The sequence below is a fragment of the Procambarus clarkii genome, chromosome 79 (assembly GCF_040958095.1).
Source record: "Procambarus clarkii isolate CNS0578487 chromosome 79, FALCON_Pclarkii_2.0, whole genome shotgun sequence".
Classification (NCBI taxonomy): domain Eukaryota; kingdom Metazoa; phylum Arthropoda; class Malacostraca; order Decapoda; family Cambaridae; genus Procambarus; species Procambarus clarkii.
The window spans coordinates 20,828,901-20,838,985 of NC_091228.1; the positions used below are offsets into that span (position 1 = coordinate 20,828,901).

Below are 10,085 nucleotides of genomic sequence, written 5' to 3' on the forward strand. Positions count from 1 at the left end.
GGGAGGCTACGGGATGTGAGTCATTAAAGGATTATCTCCTTGTTTATTTAAGGTGTGATGTCGGTTTACTGGCTGACATTTTTACTCACCATAGAGTAATTCTAAATGATATATTTTCCTTAGAGATGACTCACTACTGTAGCCTTCCAGGCTACTCCTATGATTGCTTCTTGAAAAGTAGCAAAATATCGTTGGAGTTAAGTGCAGATGTGACGTTGCACAATCTCATATCACAAAACATACGAGGGGGTTTTACAACTGCAGTTAGGAGTTATGCCAGAGCTAACAACCGCTATGTCAACCCATCTTTTAACCCCCAGGAGGATAGGTCTTCTTTCTTACTTTACTTAGACTTCAACTCCCTTTACGGGAGTTGTATGACTAAGAAATTACCCTATGGTGGTCTAAGAAGGTTGTCATCTGATGAGATGAACTCCTTCATTAGCGAAGGGAAGATAATGACAGAACAGCCATTCTCTTCTAACAAAGGGTACTGGCTATTAATTGACACCAAACATGTGAGACCTGAAATAGCTAGACTGACAGACGATCTACCCCTTTGTTTACACCATAGGGGAATAAGTATGGAGGATATCTCACCATTTAGTAGGGGACTTCTGGAAACAAACAACATCACACACCTCCCCAAAAAAAACAACAAGTTGGTAGGGGATCATCTCCCAAAGAAACATTATTTCATATCTCTACACCTCTTACAGTTATTTATTGAGATAGGTCTTGAAGTAGGGGCTATTCATGCCATTTATGAGTTCCACCAGTCTGATTTTATGGCAGAATTTGTTAACACCAACGTTAACAATAGAAATGCTTCCACCAGTAACGATAGGAAAACACTCTTCAAATTACTGACGAACAGTGTTTTTGGTAAAACACTACTGAACCCAGCCCGTTATGCCATTGACACCAAACTAGTGACTTCAGCTAGGGTCTTTTTACGAGAGGTGAAGAATCCTCGCTTTAAACGTATGGTGCATTTAGGTGACAATAAATTATTGTCTGTCAGTTCCAGACCATTCATTAAAATTACTCATCCTAATTACATTGGGTTCCAGATTCTTGAGCTAGCAAAATACAGTTTGTACCATTTTTGGTACAGGGTACTTAAGAACCACTATTCAGATAGGGCAGCACTGATATACAGCGATACAGACAGTTTCATCTTCAGTTTAATGACTGAAGATGTCTTTAACGAGATGGGGAAAGAACCCCTTAGATCATGGATCGATACCAGTAACTTCCCTGAAACTCACCCCTTGTATGATCCTTCTAAAAAGGGTGTTTTAGGTCTTTTAAAGTCAGAGGTTTCAGATAGACACATCCTTGAAGTTGTAGCTCTCAAGCCCAAAATGTATAGTTTGCTGTTGCACAACAATTCAAATTCCATTACTGCTAAGGGTATCCCCCGCGCTGTGCAAAGATCTTTAACTCATAGCCATTTTAAAGAAACCCTTCACAACAATTCAGTAGTAAATACTTTTCAATACTACCAAATTAGGAATTTAGGAGGGCAAATGGTCACCACCCATAATACTAAGAGGGGTTTAAGTGCATTTGATGATAAACGCTATTACCTAAATAAATACAAAAGCCTAGGCTATGGCCATCCAGACATACCACCTGACCCCCACCCATCCACCTCAACCCAAGGGGTGACCGCTGGAAGTGAAAGTGATGACGTCATCGAGCCACACGGTGAGGAAGGGCGACACCCTTCCAGTGAGAGTGAACGCTATGACGACAGTAGCCCCCTAGGAGAGGAAGTAGAACCACAACACCTCTTTCTCCCTCTGGATGATGACTCATCGTCATCATCACCCCAGGAGGGGGAGGAAGACCCCACAACAGACCTGTGGGCACGGAGGAGGGGTCTAGTTAGACAATATTATGGGGGGGAATTAGATTACGACTACGTTTAAGCCACTATGTACTTTTGTTAATATATTGTATAAAACAAGTGTTATTTCTTTTCCCCCACTTTTATTTTGAGTATATATATATCCTATATAGCTCCGGACATATATGCACATAGTCCTGGAGGGGCCATTCAGACTTGTTAGAATATATATATATCCTTAATTAGTCCTATATTTATATAATGAGTGTAGTGTTTAAACGGAGATACACAGTGTAAGTGAAATGTGGTGGGGCACACCGTAGACTACAATTTGAGGTGGGTCTATCTGTCACCCCGCCTCTGATTCCGTGGGCCTATCTGGCTCCCCGCCTCTGATTCCATTGTCTGATAAGTACCCCCCATTGTTTGTTAAGTGCGCCTATCTGGCTCTAATCATACTACTCATATCTCATCCTATGGGTGGTATTGGACCCCATACCGATCCTGTGGGTGGTATTGAACACCATACTCAACCTGTGGGTGGTATTGGACCCAATACCTATCCTGTGGGAGGATGTGATCCGCATACCCATCCTGTGGGTTGTATTGGACCCCATAGCCAACCTGTGGGTGGTATTGAACGCCATATCCATCCTGTGGGTGGTATTGGACCCGATACCCATCCCGTGAGTGGTATTGGACCCCATACCCATCCTGTGGGTGGTATTGGACCCCATACCCATCCTGTGGGTGGTATTGGACCCCATACCCATCCTGTAGGTGGCATTGGACCCCATACAAATCCTGTGGGTGGTAGTGACCCCATACCCATCTTGTGGGAGGTATTGAACCCCATACCCATCCTGTGGGTGGTTTTGAAGGCCATACCCATCCTGTGGGTGGTATTGGACCCCATACCCAACTTCTGGGTAGTATTGAACCCCATACCCATCCTGTGGGTGGTATTGAAGGCCATATACCTATCCTGTGGGTGGTATTAGACCCCATACCCATCCTGTGGGTGGTATTGAAGGCCATACCCATCTTGTGGGAGGTATTGAACGCCATACTCATCCTGTGGGCGGTAGTAAGCCCATATACCCATCCAGGGGGGGGGGGCGATAGTAGACCCCATACCATTCCTTTGGGTGTAAGTGACCCCCATACCCATCCTATGGATTTTTTTTAACCCAAACCTCATCCTATGGGTGGTATTGGACCCCATACCCATCTTGTGGGTAGTATTGAGGACCATACCCATCCTGTGGGTGGTATTGGACCTCATACCCATCTTCTGGGTAGTATTGAACCCCATACCCTTCCTGTGGGTGGTATTGGACCCCATACCCATCTTCTGGGTGGTATTGAACCTCATACCCATCCTGTGGGTGGTATTAGACCCCATACCCATCCTGTGGGTGGATTTGACCCCCTTTACCAATCCTGTGGATGGTATTGAACCCTATACCCATCCTGTGGATGGTATTGGACCCTATACCCATCCTGTGTGTGGTATTGGACCCCCTTTCCCACCTAACAGGTGGTAGTGGACCCTATACCCATCCTATAGTTGGTATAGTAGACATCATACCATGCTGTTTGCAGCAGTTTACCCCATAGACATTCCAACGTAACATAGTTTTCTGTTGACGTTCCTACAAAACATTCTTTAAAGATTTTTAGAGCACAAACTATTGGATATAATGCTGATTGGTGAAGCACTGTTATTCTATGAAAAAATTTATAGTGCTTAATATAATTTACTAAAAACAACTAATATTTCTCAAAACAAAACTACGAGCCTTCAATAGGATGTAGCTGATCTGTAATATTCTAAGAGCATGGACAATAGTAGGTAAATTTCACAACTCATGTAGGACCTGAAAACTACAATTTTCATTATAATTGAACCAATCACGACTATTCTTCTGTCTACGGCGATGGACGGGTACTGTGAAACATAAATTGGTACGTGAGGAAGAGTTTGGGCCTTGGTAAAAAAGGTAACTAGAAATATATCACATATGTACTAAATCACATTCAACATATCGACTTTAGGCATTAAGTCATATATGTGCTGTCTTGTGCGACAGCGGGTTGCATTTTTACAAACATGGACAGCAAGAAACACATCATGAATAATACATAAATATTCACAATAATCTTCTTAAGCTGCACAAATATACGGTGCAAGCACTTACAGCATCAACTACTAAAATATATAAAACATATAATAAGAATATAACATCATCAAGTTTTAAATCATTTACAAGTAAATCAGCACTTACAAGTAATTATAATCATTATCTCACCACGTAAATCAGGAAATTTAGGGTCGTTCTTCATATAGGTTTTCTCAGGGAAAACATCTAGACAAAGCATCAACCAGAACATTTAACTTGCCAGGAAGATGATGAATATGGAGATTGAATTCCTGCAAATACAAAGACCACCTCAAATTTTTTTGATTATGGATTTTCATTCTGTCAATAAATATTTAAGTATTATGGTCAGTACATACATGAACCTTATTTCCATGTAAATATACCTCAAACTTCTTGCATGCCAACACAAGAGCATAAGCCTCCTTCTCAATAACAGAGTAATTTCTCTCTGTACTAGACAATTTTCTCGAAAAAATAATATACATGATGCTCAACATTATCACATCCAATCTGGAGTAGGACAGCACCTACACTCCAATCAGAATCATCTATATACATGATAAAAGGCTTAGTAAAATCATGACTAGCGAGGACTGGGTATGAAGATAACTTACCTTTTAAACCATCAAAAGCTTCTTGACACTGGGTAGTCCACATCAATAAAAATCGCTGAACCTGTTTTTTGTTAGTCAAGATAGGATAATTTACAACGGCATTAATTTTATCAGATAGAGGCATAACCCTACCTTGACCAACCTCGTGCCCTAGATATACAATTGTACCTCTAGCGAAGTTACAATTTTTAGGGTTAACAGTAAGATTGGCCTCTTGCAAGTTAGCAAACAACAAATTTAAACCCTGCAAATGATCTTACCAAGAATCACTAAATAGAACAATGTCATCTAAATTAGCATAGCAATTTGGAATATCCTTCAGCAACAAATTCATTAATCTCTGGAAGGTTGCTTGGGCATTTTTAAGACTAAAAGGCATAACGTTATACTGAAAACAACCATCAGGTGTTACATAAGCTGAATACTCACCAGCTTGACTTGTCAAAGGCACTTGATAATATCCTTTGGACAAATCGAGTTAAGATATAAATTGACAGTGACCAATCCGGTCTATACAATCCTCAAACCACGGCAATGGGAAAGTGTCTACTTCAGTTACCTTATTTAACCGCCTGTAGTCAGTACACAGACGCCAACTCCCATCCGGTTTAGGAACTAACAAACATGGTGAACACCAGGAACTGTGACTGGGTGTAACTAGACCATTTTCCAGGAGGAACTCCACTTCCCTCCTGGTAATATCTCTCTTTTTCTGGAGATACTCTATATGGATGCATACGAATAGGGGTGGTGTCTGTGAGCTGAATATCATGGGTCAAAACAGAGGTCTGGGTAGGAACTTCTCCAAACAGATTAGAATACTGGTGTAGTAACATTCTCAACTCTCCCTGTTTAACCTCATCCAAGCGTCCCAACATCTCCTCAAAGCTTGAATTACAAAAGGTATGATTAGACGAGTCATCAGATATATGGTTCTCAGGGGTGACTGTGTACTGTGCTACACATGACACTGACCGGGAGCCGGTCGGCCGAGCGGACAGCACACTGGACTTGTGATCCTGTGGTCCCGGGTTCGATCCCGGGCGCCGGTGAGAAACAATGGGCAGAGTTTCTTTCACCCTATGCCTCTGTTACCTAGCAGTACAATAGGTACCTGGGTGTTAGTCAGCTGTCACAGGCTGCTTCCTGGGGGTGGAGGCCTGGTCGAGAACCGGGCCGCGGGGACACTAAAGCCCCGAAAACATCTCATGGTAACCTGACCTGGAGCCTTGAAATGCTTTTAACCCGTTAATGTGCACTATCAAGACCTTGGTAGCGTCCTGCAGACTTATTGTTATAAGTTAACTCAGAACGTCTGCAAACAACTTCAAACGGACCTTCAAAATGATGAACTAAAGCAGTTTCCACTCTGGACTTTAAAACAAGAACAAGATCACCTGACTGAAAACATCTCAACTTCACCCTGAACTTCTTGTCATGGTGTTGTTTCATCTTCAACTGCGACTTCTTCAGGTGCTCGCTTGCCACGTCTTGGTACTTCTTCAACTTGGACTGGATCTCACTCAACAGACGACTTCCATCAGGAAGAGAGACGTTTCCCAACAACCTTTCACTCAGCAACTGGACTGGGCCTCTCACTTGGTGTCCGAAAACTAATTGGAAAGGAGAACAACCCAAGGAATGTTGTAAACCATTTCGAGCTGCAAACAAGATAAAAGGTAAGTCCTCATCCCAATTACGTCTGGAGTCTTCACCAACAGTTCGTATCATCTGCTTCATAGTCTGGTGAAATCTCTCCAAGGCACCTTGACTTTGTGGATGATAAGTACTGGACACGCGATGTTCTATTTGGTACTTAACACAACATCGTTTGAACTCTGCATACCGAAAATTGCTACCTTTGTCAGTCTGGATAACTCGAGGTAGTCCAAAGTACAAAATTTTGTCAAGTGATGGATAACTGTCTTTTCTCTTATGTTTCTTACAGGGTAAGCTTCAGGAAACTTGGATGTGGCACACATTAAGGTTATTAAAAATACATGACCTGACTTTGTCCTATTCAAAGGGCCTACACAATCGATAATGATGTGGGAAAAAGGTTCACTTGGAACTACAATTGCATGTAGGGGAGTTTTAGGTACACTCTGATTAGGTTTACCCACTATTTGACAGGTTACACACTGTCTACAATATTTACCAATATCTGTTTTAATACTGGGCCAATAAAAATATTTTGATACCTGTATAACATTCGACTAATCCCTTGGTGACTGCTTAATGGAACGTCGTGGGCAGCTGAGAGGACTTGTTCACGGTATGTTTTGGGGACCACAAGCTGGGTAACACTCTCACAGTCCTCTGAAGAGGGAGATAACTTACTTCTCCATCGTCTCATCAGCATCTGATCTCGGAGGAAGTATCCAACATCATCTGCCAAAACATCCTCCTCTTTAACAGCTTCAGAAAAAACAAACATTTAAACTAGGATCACTCTGTTGAAGTTGGGTTAAGGTGTGGGATTTTACATCAAAATTAGGGGAAGAGGTAGTAACAGGAGGTACAACTTCCTTACTTGGCACAACTCCCTCAACTGTACTAACTTCATCCAACCTAGACATAAAAGTGTCAACCAAGTTAATTTCCAAGTCTAACGTTGAAGGTTTTCCAGCCATCCCTCCGGTTGTAGGATTGGAAACATCACTCTGGGACTTGGCGACACGAGATCTGGTGACTGCGCAGGTTGGATACACTTCAGGAGCAATCACACTCGTTGCTGAGAGAACTCTACCTGGGTCATTGAACATGATGGGAAGATGACTGTTTATATAATGCCGGCAATGTCATTTCCAAGAATTATATCGACACCAGGAATAGGTAAGGTATCACACACACCTGCAGTACATAGTCCAGGAGTATAGGGGGATTTAATGTAAACTTGCATGAGGGGAACACGTTGTACTACCCCAACTATACCCTGTATAAGAATTACTTCGTCCAGGTCAATCTTCTTGACCTTGGACAACATAATGGAAGTAATCAAGGTTAACGATGCACCAGTGTCTCTAAAGATAATTACAGGAATCCACTTGTCTACAGCTCCAATTATATTAGCATGAATCACGTAAGGTTCAAAATAAGCAAGCAACCCTACAAAATGTCTCAGAATTATGACCTTGCCTTCTTTTACTCACCACCAAGGCATTTGGTCGTTATTTCGGATGTAACCTGAAACAGTGACGAACAACATGCCCTTTCTTGTGACAATAATTACATTGTTTCACATCAGTCGAACACGTCAAAACTCATGTAGCTCTACCCAGGTTAACAGTAACCTTAGATTTACCAGATGCTTGGTCTGCCCTGGCTGTAAGAACAGACGTAGCACGATAATGATTATTCTTTGACCTCTCAGGATTTGCCTGCCTAGAAGTGAATGTTTTAGGTGCCATGTTAAAACTGTTATACGGTATCTTAAAAATCGTCTCATGTTCATCTGCCAACATAGATAATCATGAACATCCTTGTTAGAATATTTACCTGTGGCTAGTGCCATGGTCAACTTTACAGGCAAACAACACAAAAGTTCTTTATTTAGGACGAGCTGCTTAAGGGACAAAAAGTCATGAGTATTATTTCGGTTTAGCCACCTGTCAAAAATTGACTATTTTACTCGAGCAAAATCTGTAACTGTCTGATCAGGTGCACGCTTGAGACCTCCAAACTTTTGTCTTAATGCTTCTGCATTGAGTTCATACACTTGCAAGATCCTCTTTTTAACTGTGGGGCAATGAAAACTGTCTTCAAATGGGAGCGAAGCGAAAATCTCTTGTGCCTTCCCACACAACTGACCTTGCATAATGGTCACCCAAGAATCCTCTGGCCATTTTAAACTATTAGCTAACTTTGAAAAGTGTAAGAAAAATAATTCGGGGTCCTTCTCATCACATTTGGGTAATTCAAACCCTTTAGGGAAGTAAAGTCCACTACTGTGACTACTACTAGAACTTCTTTTAGAATCCTTACTACTGGCAGCGGCTGCAGCTTCTAGCTTTTTCTCCTGAAGCCTAATCTGTGCCTCAGTCATCTGCTGTTTAATTCTAACTGTCTCTAACTCTGCTTCTCTCTGCTTAGTTTACTCTTCTCTTTGTTTAGTTTCCTCTTCTCTTTGTTTAGTTTTTTCTACACACTTAAACCTTTCTAACTCAACTTGCTTAAGCTGAATTTGTAACTCCTGCCTTCTTAGTCTGGCAGTACTCACAAACTCATCAGGGTATTCTTCTAATACCTTATCACTTAACAAGCCATCTTCTAATAGATGCAGAAAAATAATTCTCAGCGATTAAGCTTTAGTCATTCTGGGTACCACTTCTAACTCTAGGGTTTTTCCCATACAAATCAACACTGATTTAGTTAAGGTCTTAATCCTATCTACTGATGGATTCTGCCAAATTTATTTTACTAATTGCTCCATAATAATTAATTATTAGGACACTTTCAAAAAAATTATTGTTCCACAATATGAATATACTCGATTAACATATGCCCCACCTGCACGAAACATGTACACTTACCTCATGTACATGTACACCTACAGTGTTCAAGAGAGAACTGGATAAGCACCTCCAAAGGATACCTGATCAACCAGGCTGTGACTCATACGCCAAGCTGCGAGCAGCCGCGTCAAACAGCCTGGTTGATCAGTCCAGCAACCAGGAGGCCTGGTCGACGACTGGGCCTCGGGGACGCTAAGCCCCGGAAGCACCTCAAGGTAACCTCTGTCTTGCAGCGTTGCAAGTGCAGTAATAACTAGGTTCACATAGGACTGCAAGCTGAATCATGCACAGAAACATAAGTCGCCAAAGCGTCTTCAAGGAAATGATACCGCAACATTCACTTCAAATAGGCACAACAAACTAGAAAATAATCATGGATCAGTTCTACTGTGTCATACATAATTATTATTCCTGAACACTAAGATTACAACAATAATGGTCTTGGTAACACAGGAGTTACACCATAAAGATCCTGAAACAACAGGAGTTACCATATTGATGATCCCAGACAGGCCAAATTAAAATGTTTGGTAGGGGAGATAAGACCCCCATATTAATATCTTAAGGGAGTAACTTACAGCATCACTGGAACACATAGCCTGGCCACATATCAAGGTTCTAGGGGAATAAAAGGCTAGCAACAAATATTCCAGTTTACTGGCATTAATAACATTCCACAACATTAATAAATAAAACATTCTACTAATACCACACACACTTTATATCCAGCTTCTCAACAGCTGGGCATGATCAATCAAACAAGTCTGTAAACTGCATCAATCAACACTAGCTGACACTAGTAACTTTGCCTAGCACAGTGGAACACTAGTGCCTATATGCCACTAATACCAAACAAAGGTGGTGGTGAGTCAACCAATAACACATGAGGTAAGAGGAATAATATCACGTACATCACCTTAGCATTGCACAAGTTCCT

At 41.5% G+C, this 10,085-nt stretch overlaps 1 long non-coding RNA gene across 1 annotated transcript in view; it reads left to right on the plus strand.

The window, feature by feature from the left end:
* LOC138357695 (uncharacterized) overlaps nt 1-1,948 on the plus strand; it is a 4,690-nt gene extending 2,742 nt beyond the window's left edge. Inside the window, exon 3 of the long non-coding RNA XR_011225116.1 lies at nt 1,669-1,948. This is a non-coding gene — a long non-coding RNA (uncharacterized lncRNA). The remainder of the gene's footprint in view (nt 1-1,668) is intronic.
* Nucleotides 1,949-10,085: the final 8,137 nt, after the last annotated feature.